General features: G+C 41.1%; 1 protein-coding gene across 37 annotated transcripts in view; it reads right to left on the bottom strand.

Moving 5' to 3' along the window:
* Window positions 1–12,522, bottom strand: part of EPB41L2 (erythrocyte membrane protein band 4.1 like 2) — a 225,724-nt gene extending 213,202 nt beyond the window's left edge. For 27 of the 37 annotated variants that reach the window (XR_013534545.1, XR_013534544.1, XR_013534542.1 and 24 more), the window contains exon 1: window positions 12,418–12,522. The gene's annotated coding sequence lies outside the window, so the exon portion shown is untranslated. The remainder of the gene's footprint in view (window positions 1–12,417) is intronic. The other 10 variants (XM_008995068.4, XM_035296716.3, XM_035296711.3 and 7 more) reach the window with 1 other exon arrangement.

Consider the following 12,522-nt stretch of genomic DNA (forward strand, 5'->3'; position numbering starts at 1 on the left):
AAAAATGTATATATGAAATAATGGAAATGGAAATAAGTTAAAAGTAGAAATACTTTTAACATTTTGACCCTTTATTCAGTATGGATGTGTGCGTATGTATGTATATGTGTGCGTATGTATGTATATATGTACATGTGTGAATAACAGAAACAAGTTTCACAAATTAGTTCTTAACCTTACTGTGTGCAGTGTGCTTTGAGATTTTCTTTTCTACTTAATAATAAAATTCCAGTCAATAATCCACTAACTTAATTTCACAAATCACCAATGGACTGTCGCTGCAATTTGAAAATCTTTTTCCCATGGATAAAACTAAGAAATTTGAAGAAGGAAAGTTTTCTACCTGGTTGCAGAAGAACTTTGTAACAGAGCAGATTGACAATAGAATGGGGCTGCCTTGGAAAGGAGTGCTGTCCCAAGGCTTGAAGGACCCAGGCAACAGGGTCCAAAAAAGTAGTCAACATACAAAATTCTTAAAACTTTTTAATTTAAAAATTAATTTATAAAATAATTGAGACATTTTTGACAAAAAAGAATCGTGGTAAATAAAATTCAGAATATTTTCATCTTCAAATAACTTTCATCATCTTAAAATTTCAGCAAGTCACAAAATGGGAATCCTAAAATCTTAGACTTGGAAGACATCTTGGTAGCCACAAAATTCCGTCTCCTACCCAGTGAATTTTCCCACCACCTTCCACAGCCAAGAAAAGGGGAGGGGAGAACTCACTTATTCCCAAATAAAATTATATGATGTCTGGAATTTGCTTCAAAATAATGAGAATGGGTCAGGGAGTAAAAGGGAAATGTGGCTGGTAACTGCTGAAGGCAGGTGAGGGTACGCGAGGTTCATTATACTACTATTCTCTACCTCTGAATATATTGAAAATTTGCCACAGTAAAAAGTTTAAAAAGGAAAAACACTTTTCAGTAACTGATAATGGTACTTTCCTTCTTCCAAAAACACTCTGATAATCAAATACTACATGACTTTTAAAAACCTAACCAAACATGGCTTTAAAAAACCTAACTGGAAAAAAAAGAACCTTAAAAAAAAAATGCCACATTATCCTTCACTGCTATGATGTATTCTACACAGAGCAAGCAACACATAAATCATAGGTCTACAGAATAATCTAGAATCTACCCTCTTTCAATTTAGACTTGCAATACTGAAGATGAAGGTGAAATGGCCTCAATTAGATAGAATCCACATCTGTATCACATATGCAGCCTACATCTACCTCTCTTCATTGCAGAGCTGCCAAAGTTTAGAATATATTCAACGTGCCTTTATTTTCCTCCTGTTTTCAGGTAGAGGGAGGTGGGGGAAGACGAATGTATTCACATTCTCATATGTGTATAATTTAAAACAGACAATCTTGGCATTAGGGAAATTAAGAGGTAGGCTTTACTGATACTGCGTTTAATGGCCAAGATCCAGAAACAGTCCTAGTTATAAGTTCATGGATAACTCTTGATTCCTTTGCAGTGGACAGACCCTGTTGTACCTGATATTCTGACCCTTCCCACACACAACTTTTATCCTCTTTATTAAGGAAAAAAAGTTTTCCTTTTTCTCCTTAAGAGAAATGGATTAAAGAAAATTTTCCAAGGAAGTAGTTCATTTTGTAGCTTTTCTACCAGAGTCTAGAAACAATTAAACAGAGTACTGGGAAACAGTAAAAGATTATCACAATAAAAATGGGCCCCAAAAGTGAAGGCTGAATATGAACCATCATCTAGCATATAACCACTGCCACATTTGCTTTTCAAATGCTTGTGGAGGCATTTGGCATCATTTTCCAATAATCCCAAAGGACTTTTACTTCCTTGTTTTTTCAGTAGTATTTCAAAATGTTGACACATTTATTGAACTATTTTTGGAAGACCGAGCTCTGTCTACCTTCAGGGTTCAAAATACAAAGATATAAAAGCGACGGGACATCCCTCTAGCTATAAAACTTGGCAGACTTCCTGAGTCCTCCAAGAAAACTTCAACTGGCAAAAGTGCACAGTGTAGTGAGAACAACTCTGGACACAAGGGACCTTGGCTGTGCCTGAAGCTCCATTAGTAACTGCTCCAGGACTTTGAATAAGTTTAAACTCCACTTTTCTTGTCAGATTTGTGGTACAAAATTGTTTTAAAAATCAAATGGAGGCCCGGCATGGTGGCATATGCCTGTAATCCCAGAACTTTCGGAGGCTAAGGCAGGCAGATCACCTGAGGTCAAGGAGATCGAGACCAGCCTGGCAGCATGGTGAAACCCCATCTCCACTAAAAATACAAAAAGTAGCTGCGCATGGTGGCGGGCATCTGTAATCCCAGCTACTCAGGAGGATGAGGCAGGAGAATCGCTTGAACCTGGGAGGCAGAGGTTGCAGTAAGCCAAGATTGTGCCACTGCACTCCAGCCTGGCCAACAGAGCGAGACCTCGTCTCCTAAAAAAAAAACTCAAATCATTTAACATACCAACATACTTTAGGGAAATGCTGTCCTTGTCGATTGCCTGCAACATCTTCTACATTAATGAATAATAGATTTGAATTTATAAATTCCTAAAATCCACTGGGCAACTTGACCAACACTGATCACATAACAGGCAGTAGATCATCCTGACATTTCCTCAGACCTCCCAGTCACTACTGACCTACTATGGTATTCAGAACCTTCCTTTATGTTTTACTGTCCCCAAAACCCATACTCAAAAATCCCTAACATAATGTACCTTTATATTAAGGTAAATCCCTAATTATGTCCTACCTAGTAATGAAACTTTTCACCCTTACAGTATTTAACAGAACCTGCATATGTTCCAAGCTTACCCTAATCCCCAAATCATATTCAAATAATATTTATTTATTTGTTTATTTTTTAACAGAGATTAGGTTTCCCCGTGTTGCCCAGGCTGGTCTTGAATTCCTGAGTTTAGGTGATCTGCCTGCCTTGGCCTCCCAAAGTGCTGGGATTATAGGTGCGAGCCACTGCACCAGGTCCAAAAAATATTCAAGTATATGTGTGGCAACAATATGTCAATCTAAAGACAGACAAACCAAGACACTCAATATATCTAAGCTAACGCTATCACTTCCAATACACAACAAAAGCAAATTTGGTGAGTATGTATTGTTAAGTCGAGTTCAAATACATAATATTTCTAAGAGTTTATACTAAACTAATCCTTGAAAGACTACAGGAATAAAAAATATGATAATTTTACTAAACTTTTCCTAGGAAGTAGCTTCTTGACCAATAACATATCAGTCATCCACTCCCAGCCACCCTAGATGTTCACTCAATCACCTGACTTTTCCACCTCCCTCTATATAAATGAAGTTCAGCCCAGCACCCGGCATGGAGAAACAGGTATAATTTTATTATGGCTGCAGTCCTTACCAAACGTAAATACCACCGCAATCTTGTGAATTTTGTTTTTAATCAATTTAAATTCCAAAATTCAATTTATTTAACATGAGCTAATTTCTGCTTCCTCTCAGAACCATACTAAAATGACAGTAAGGAAAGTTTTCTTACTAGGAACAACTTTACAAAAGCAAAGCAAAAAAAAAAAAAAACAATAGGAGGGGTCTGGCCAGCAAATATGTCAACAAAATTTTAGAAAATGGAAAGCAGATGTACAGAGTAACTGACTTAGCAGAGCAGAGGAAGCAGAAAACTGTGTTGCTGTGTTGGTGGGGGCCTACCAAACACAAGCTGATTGTTGGAAAAGCCCTAAGAGCCTGAGAAATTGGAGGTTCCAGGTACCTCTGAGGACTGAGATGACAGAAAAGCATCCTTCAAATGGCTTCCTGGTCAACAAGGTAAAACCCCGTCTCTACTAAAAATACAAAAATTAGCTGGGCATGGTGGCGCGTGCCTGTAGTCTCAGCTACTCAGGAGGCTGAGGCAGGAGAATTGCTTGAACCCAGGAGGCGGAGGTTGCGGTGAGCTGAGATCGTGTCATTGCACTCCAGCCTGGGTAACAACGGCGAAACTCCGTCTCAAAAAAAAAAACGGCTTCAAAAGGCGCCTTCAAAATTTGGAGGGAAGGTAAATCACTAACAGAATTCTATATACAGCCAAACCATAAAAGCAACCAAACTGTGAGTGGAGAAAGACATTTTAAGACATGCAAGCCTCAAGAAATTCACCTCCCATTTCACTTTCTTGGGCAACTACTAGAAGTCCTCATTAAGAAAATTAGGATTTGGCCTATACTGATGTTGATTTTGGTGGGGCGGACGCAGTCTTGCTTTGTCGCCCAGGCTGGAGTGCAGAGGCGTGATCTTGGCTCACTACAATCCTGCCTCCCAGCTGTCTCAGCCTCCCAATCAGCTGGGACTACAGGCCGGCACTACCACACCCAGCTGAATTTTGTATTTTTATTAGAGATGAGGTTTTGCCATGTTGGCCAGGCTGGTCTCAAACTCTGACCTCAGGTGATCCACCCCTGCCCCTTGGCCTCCCAAAGTGCTGGTATTATGGGGGTAAGCCACCACACCCAGCCACTAAACTTTTAACAAATAATAAAGCATAAAATATTCTGTCCCTTAAAAGAAACAAGAAAATCATGTTATTTAGAGACAAAACACCAGAATATAAAACCAAAACTATTAAAGGTAGTTGCCTCAGGGGAGCAGAAATCTGTCAAGAAGGGAGCTAGGGCACTGGTCTGCTGCTTTTCTTCATAATCCCCTAAGTACTACCTGACTTTCTACATCACATGAAGCACCCTGGGGAATGCCATTTGCACTTTAAATGAAAGAAAAAATGCAAAAACCACAGGAAAGGCAGAAAATAAAGGTACGGGGAGAGCCACATTTTATTCTGATGTGTTTTATCCTCTGGTATATTTTTCCAATATTGAAAAATCAGAATAGAAACATTTAGAGTAAAGTTTCTAAGAAGACGAAGGGTATTCCCTGCTCCCGCATGATTCAAGAATCACATAACTAAAAGTAGTACTCAGGTCTGCTTCATAATCATACCTTTACACAAAAAACTAGATGGTAGAACCCAGTAAGGAAAGCAAGGCTGTCTTTTACAAAAGTTAGATACTGCAGATGCCAACGAATTCCAAAAAACTTCAACTTCTACTGAGAAATTACATCAAACAATTAAAAGCAGTAACTGGACCTCACAGAAAAAACAAGGATTTTAGCCATACACAAGTTGGGTGCCCTGGAGCCTAAGGCGTCAATTTCTCATACGTATAAAGAGCACACCAGCTACTCCAAGATGGTGCTGCAGAAAAGGAGCAGGGATATTAACATATGTAAAGCACCAATTACAGCATCTGGTTGTAGTCGGTGCTGCAAGACCATTGGCTTCCTTATTTTTTTTTTTTTTTACGTGTTTATTGATTACCAACGCTTCTGGCCTTACAGGATTGCTTACAATGGAACCTAGAACAAAGCTAGAACTGAGCATAAAATGCATGCATCAGGGACAGGTTAAACAAAGCAGCTGATGCGTGAGAGCACCAGAAGCAACAGAACCAGTGGACCCAGTGGGCCCAGCGCCGCACCATCACCCAATTTTTAGCCTAAAATATATTTATATGAAATCTGATTTCTTAAAACAGGCAACTAACTTAAAGTTAAAACACTATATTGGTGTGCAGGTCTGTTTCACACCAAGATTTATAAAGGTTACATTTTAATGCCATATGCAGCGGTTTAAACATTATCAATAAAAATTCTGCTCACTAATAGGGTTCTTTCAGCAAGTTTACTGCGCTAATAGGGAGAAGAAATTATAGTACAGCATATGCACACAATTTTACATTTATAATCAGTTTCCTCTGGCAACATAACAAGGAAGACTACATTATCCCTGTGTTATTGAAACTGGATCCCAACTGCTTTGCCATATATATGCTCTTTTGTTACCGAAAAGAATGAAGTTAAGAGAGGGTTTCTAAAAGCTCAAACATTCTAGATACTGGACTGAAATTGTTAAAAAGTGGTTTTAACTTGTGATCACAATAGGAAATTACAGTTTCATATCAAAGACTGTACTTCCACACAGATAATTATTCCTGACCATGGCAAAAAATCTGCTTACCACATATTCACCAGCAACCAACCCACTAGGTCTTTTCTTAACCTAACAATTTTTACAGATGCCAGGCACTCTGTGAAGCATTTTATAAGCATTAGCTCATTTAATCCTCATGTAACTCTGAGGTAGGTATGATTTTTAACTCCTTACTACAGGAAATGAGACTTTGAGAAATAATTTGCCCAAGGTCACAATGGCATATGTGGCAGTCTAACCAGCATCAAACAGTGTGGACATGCTACTGATCCCTTCTAATCAATATTTGCATCAAAGAAATTTGTGAAGAAATAAACACACATTCATTAAGCTCACAGGTGAGAATATGAGCGGCCAGAATTATAAAAGAATTCAGTTTAACCTTGACAATTAGGTAAAAGGAGGTCAACTAAATGAATTCAACTGAATGGAAAAAAGTACAATTGGGGTAGGGGAGAATCAATGATGAAAAGTGCAACAGGGTGAAAAAAAATTTTTTAAAAGAGAAAAACAAAAGAATACTCTTAAAACTTCCATCTTTTAATGAACTGAAACATCAGCTCTCAACCTTTTCTGTATCCCAAAACTCTTCCAAAAACCCTCCTAAGTTTCCTTCTCTCTCAACCTGTCTCTCCCATCCACTTGTACACACACACACAGATGCTGCACACACACACAGATGCTGCACACACACACACACACAAGCACTTGCACACGGAAGCACAATACCTGACTTACAGTCTCAGGCAGTATATGCACCCTGGTGGCCCAACAACCCCACTCTCCACCCCAGGTCAGGGGTCTGAACTAAATAACCTCTCCAAGCTCCCTTCTGGCCCATAAAGTAAATGAATCTAAGGTAAAAAACAAGTAGCTTCTGAACAAAAAGAGATAGAAACAAAGAATTATGGCAGAGTGCATAACACATTTCAATTTTATGTCTTCAAGCTACTGGGATATGTACATATATTGGTAGAATGTAGGAAACCGTAAAAAATATGAGCAAATTCAGCACTGTTGTTATGATGGCCCAGCCCTGAAACTCATCAGCAGGTCTGGAAACTTGAATACCTCTGAAATTCTAATTAAAATTAATAGTACCCCAACATCACAGACATAGATGATCTACTCTCCTAGACATGAAAAACATTAATCTAAGAAACTTACAACACAGTTCCCAGGTCAAACAGGATAAACAATACCAGTGGTAAGAAAGCAAATCTTCTAAATAAAATACTACCTACACAATGTTTCTACATGAAATATTACCCATTTCTATGTCAACTCTATCAAAGTATCTTCACTAAAGATTCTTCACCTCCAATATAGTAAAAGTTTCAATGAACTAATTCATCAAATATTTATTAAATACAATGTGTAGATATTTCACATCACAAATACATATAATATTCCCTCTCTCATATGAAATACACACACATACACACGCTTTACAGAAAAGGCTACCAAAAATTGTTTTTTTTATTATACTTTAAGTTCTGGAGTACATGTGTGGAATGTGCGGTGAGGTATACACGTGCCATGATGGTTTGCTGCATCCATCACCTCATCATCTACATTAGGTATTTCTCCTAATGCTATCCCTCCCTAGGCCCCCACCCCCTCCTATCCCTCCCTAGGCCCCACCCCCTCCTATCCCTCCCCTAGCCCCCACCACCTGAGAGGCCCCCAGTGTGTGATATTCCCGTGTCCATGTGTTCTCATTGTTGAACACCCAATTATGAGTGAGAACATGCAGTGTTTGGTTTTCTGTTCTTGTGTCGGTTTGCTGAGAATGATGGTTTCCAGCTTCACCCATGTCCCTTCAAACATGAACTTTTATCCTTTTTTATGGCTGCATAATATTCGATGGTATATATGTGCCATATTTTCTTTATCCAGTCTATCACTGATGGGCATTTGGGTTGGTTCCAACTACTTGCTATTGTGAACAGTGCCACAGTAAACATACATGTGCATGTGTCTTTATAATACAATGTCTTTATAATACACATTTACATGTAGTAAACATACATGTGCATGTGTCTTTATAATACTGGCCCAGTAATGGGATTGCTGGGTCAAATGGTATTTCTATTTCTAGATCCTTGAGGAATCACCACACTGTCTCCCACAATGGTTGAACTAATTTACACCCCCACCAACAGTGTAAAAGAATGCCTATTTCTCCACAACGTCTCCAGCATCCGTTGTCTCCTGGGTTTTTGAGCGCCATTCTAACTGGCGTGAGATGGTACCTCAATGTGGTTTTGATTTGCATTTCTCTAATGACCAGTGATGATGAGCTTTTTTTCACATAAAAGCTACCAAAAACTATTAGCTATAACTATATATCAGCTGGGCGTGGTGGCTCATACCTGCAATCCCAACACTTTGGGAGGATGAGGCAGGCAGATCACTTGAGGTCAGTAGTTCAAGACCAGCCTGGTCAACGTGATCAAACCCCATCTCTACTAAAAATACAAAAATTAGCCACGAATGGTGGCACACACCTGTAATCCCAGCTACTTGGGAGGCTGAAGCACAGGAATCACTTGAACCTGGAGACTGAGGCTGGAGTGAGCTGAGATCACGCCACTGCACTCCAGCCTGGGTGACAAAGTGAAACTGTGTCTCAAAAACAAAAAAACAAACAACAACAAAAAACTATAAATCATTTCTAGATAACTAAAATGAATTCTTTCTTTCCCTCTTGGCTTATCTATAACTTGTAAATAACTCTAATATGAATAGCTAACTTAGAGGCCATTTCCCTACAGTTAATGATACCAGGCATTGACTCCATTTTAGATTTCAGTTTAGGGCACTGTCTACACAGAGAAATGATATAAATCTTATAATACCAAGTTGCTGGTTTATGCCAAAACATGGCATCCCAAAGGATCTTCTAGAATCGGTGACAAAATCACCTACAAATCTTCTATTTGCTCAGACATTCCAAAGAGATTAGAACTGTTTGCATGTCGAGAGGAAGAGACTAGGGCTAACAGTGGATCTGCTGACTCCTAACGGTTCAGCCCTGAGATTCCAAGATTCTATAAAAGAGCAGTAAATTAGGGTTTGGCTACTATTTGCTGACTACGAAAGCCAGCATAAACATTTACTTGAGGCTTTGAAATCTGTAAGGGTATCCAGTGGTTAGGTACAGTAATTCTGAATCTGAAGAAAACAAGCCCACTGGAAATGTTTCTAAATAAAGGTGAGATGGAGGAGGCAGGCACATTTCTTTTGTTTTCTCCAAGTAAACAATACAGATTTGAGAAATGCAAAATGTGACTCAGTGGTATTGATCCCTATAAACTGTTCATTTGCCTTATAAAACTACTAGCAATTCATACTTTAAAAAAAAGAGTCCACACAGTTTTTAAACAGACTATTCAGTTTAAAAAAGAAAGAAAAAGGTCCATGCCTTCAATAGAAACAGAAACAAAAGCAAACCTTCAAAAATATTTAGCATGCTGCTACATAAAACATAAACCCTACATTCCTAAATGAAATGGCAAAGATACAACCTTTGTAGTTCACTAACCACAGTAATATGAGAGGGGTGTTTCAGGGCAGAATCTGATGTTAAACATAACTGTACGATATTACTAATTACAGAGAAATTGTACCAATAAATATTTTGGTTGTGGACTGCTTTGTCATCTTTGCGAGTATTTTTAGTTGAAAGCAAGTGGTTGGGTAGTACACGTGGACGTGGTTCTGATTTTTAAATACCTACTTTTACATTCTGGTCACTGGTTAGGTTTTCTAAACTCAATTCCTTAGAACTAGTAATTTGGAAAGGGTAAGCCACAAGAATGTTACGTTAAGAAGCCAAGGATCTAACTAGCTCACCAACTCAGATCAGCACAAAGCTCATTTGGAAATCTCCAAGTGTTCGCATATCTAATGATAGACCCGGGCAGTCACTAAGTCTTTAAGAACCGTATGACAGTGAGCAAATTGTCCTAAAGCTATCACCTGAAATACAGCAAGAGCTATCAGAATTTCCTTCTTTTATATTTTGATAGTTATTTTTTGGTGGCCTCTCTTCAGATTCATCCCCTAAATCAAATTTCCTTCTTTCTCCTTGGACTTAAATTTCAGATTTGAAATATATATACCCAGTTGCTACAAAATGCTCCCTGGCGGTTTATGTTTTTTACACAAGTTAGGAAAAATTTTACTGAAATTCTAGCTTTGTTAAATGATTTTTTAAATCACTTTTCATCTTTAACAGTCACCATCCAATTTAGATATCAAGTGCTTGAGGGACATGGCTCAATTCATCCACAAATTTTCTTTCGAAGGTTTTTGCAAACAGTGCTCTTAACTACTTGGACTAGAGGTAAAAGATTAAAGAACTGTTATGACTAGGTCTTTCTTACAGAGGGATGTTATAAAAGGAAAGAAACCGTCCCTTCCCATTACTCTAAATGAGCAGCCTCTTGTTCTCAGCAGTCTGTCTGCACACAAGACCACTACTGACTTCAGTGGGAATTCTGCCCAAGAAGTGAGGAAGACAGGATAGGATTAAATTAGCGCTAAATCCACACCATTGTTCCAAGCCATTACCACTTGTACAGTTCTCCAATAAACCCAAAAGAATAGGTATCTGAAGTATAATAGTGGTTCTTACATATAATTATAAGAATGATCACTGGAGTTCTGACAGGCGACACAGCATAGCTCTTTAAAAGTTGTGTCAAACTCACAACCTGATGGATGTACCCAGTTGGCCCTTATCACAATTCAAGATTGCATTACAATGCAGCCCCCATCAGTGGATGCAACAGCCATCCAGCGATTTCTCACAGCAATGAGCCTGCAAAGGGAAACTGAATAGGATTAAAGCACTATTCGTTCCCCACTAAAACCTGTTCAAAGCTTGAGAATTCTAAATCCTAGCCCTGCAGCATAGAAATTGACTCAGTTTCCCGCAAGTGCTATGCCCGAGGTGAAATGTGACAGAACACCAACTAAAATGCTAATTCTAAACAGTGTTATAAATAGAAACCACAGAAATAATGTATTCCGCTGAAAAAATAAAAATAAAAATGGGGGTGGGGGAGGGAATAAAGAAAAGACTGAAGAAATGAGGGGAAAACTGCTCAAGTCGTTTTTTGAAAAAAAAGCTTAAATAACACTAACAAGACGCCTGGCACACACATGCCATTTCAGATGCAAGAAGTTCAAGAAACCTGGGAAAGATGTGATTCAGCAAAGTGAAAATATATCCACAGTTCCTCTAGGTTCCACCTTCCCTCCCACCCATCCAGGGATCTTAAAATTAGGGGCAGGTGTGTTGTTGATGGAGCAATTCAATGAAAGGCGACCCGGGTCAGTAGGGAGGGCGCCACACGCAGACCCCTCCCCAAAATAATAGACTCTAGGCAGGAGCTCTTCTCGCCAAACCTCATTTTATTTAAAAAATAAAAATAAAACAAACTTCAACTCGAGGGAGGTGAGCGATCTGGAGAAGCCTAACTGTCATCCCACCACAGAAGTCCAGGCTGCTTGAGGCAGCGTCTGCGCCTGGGAATGGGGTCCCCAGACGCCGACTCCAACCATGCCCGCTCCTTTAGATTCTCCTCCCGGTCCTTCCCTGCTGTTCACCTAAAAATGCTCCCAACCCTCGGCTCCCAGCGCAGGAGGAGAAAAATACAAGCCATCTGTGGTGAGATGGCCTGGGTGTGGGAATTGTAAGGATCCGAGCACGAAACACGCGTCCCTCTCGGCAGCTCCCAGACGGCGCAGGCGGCAGCCGGGGGCGCCGGCGCAAGCTGACGCCGAGCCCGACCCGCACCGCGCGTGGGGCTGGCGCGCAGCCCTTGCCCAGCATCCCGCAGTCCCCACGCGCGCGGCCGGCCCGCGCTTCCTCTTCCAAAACCTTCCTCCTGAAGGGCGACGCCGCGGATGAGCCTCCCCGCTGGGGGATGGAGCCGGATTTCTCCCGCTGCTGCTCCACGGGGCCCGGACGCGTGACCTGAGCCCACGGCACCCCGGTGGGGACGACGTCCTCCCCGTGCCCCCGCCTCTCCAGGCTCCGCCGGGACTCGGTTCCTGCCCCCCGGAAAAGGGAAGAGGGGGACCTCGGGGAGCAGCGAAGCCGGGATCCGGCACGGAGCAACAGGACCCGGACCCTGGGGCAGGAATCCAGTAGAGCAGAGACCGAGAGGGAAAGGAAAGAGGGAGCCGCAGAAAATCCCAAAGCCGGGCCCCCCTCCCCACCCCCCATCCCGGTGGGACCGTCCCGCCACCGCTTCCTGCCCGGGATCAGCTTCCCAACCGCAGCCAGAGGAAAAATCTGAGCCGCCCCTGCAGCCCCACACGGACAAGTTGCCTGGCCCGTGCAGTCCCACACGCCTCCTTACCCCGACGCCGCACCTCTGAAGGTCGCTCGCCGCGGAGACCGGTCCCCCTTCTGTCCCAGCCGCGGGCAGCCGCGCCTGCCTCCTCCCTCCGCTAGGTTTCAAATT

The sequence above is a fragment of the Callithrix jacchus genome, chromosome 4 (assembly GCF_049354715.1).
Source record: "Callithrix jacchus isolate 240 chromosome 4, calJac240_pri, whole genome shotgun sequence".
NCBI classification, from domain to species: Eukaryota; Metazoa; Chordata; class Mammalia; order Primates; family Cebidae; genus Callithrix; species Callithrix jacchus.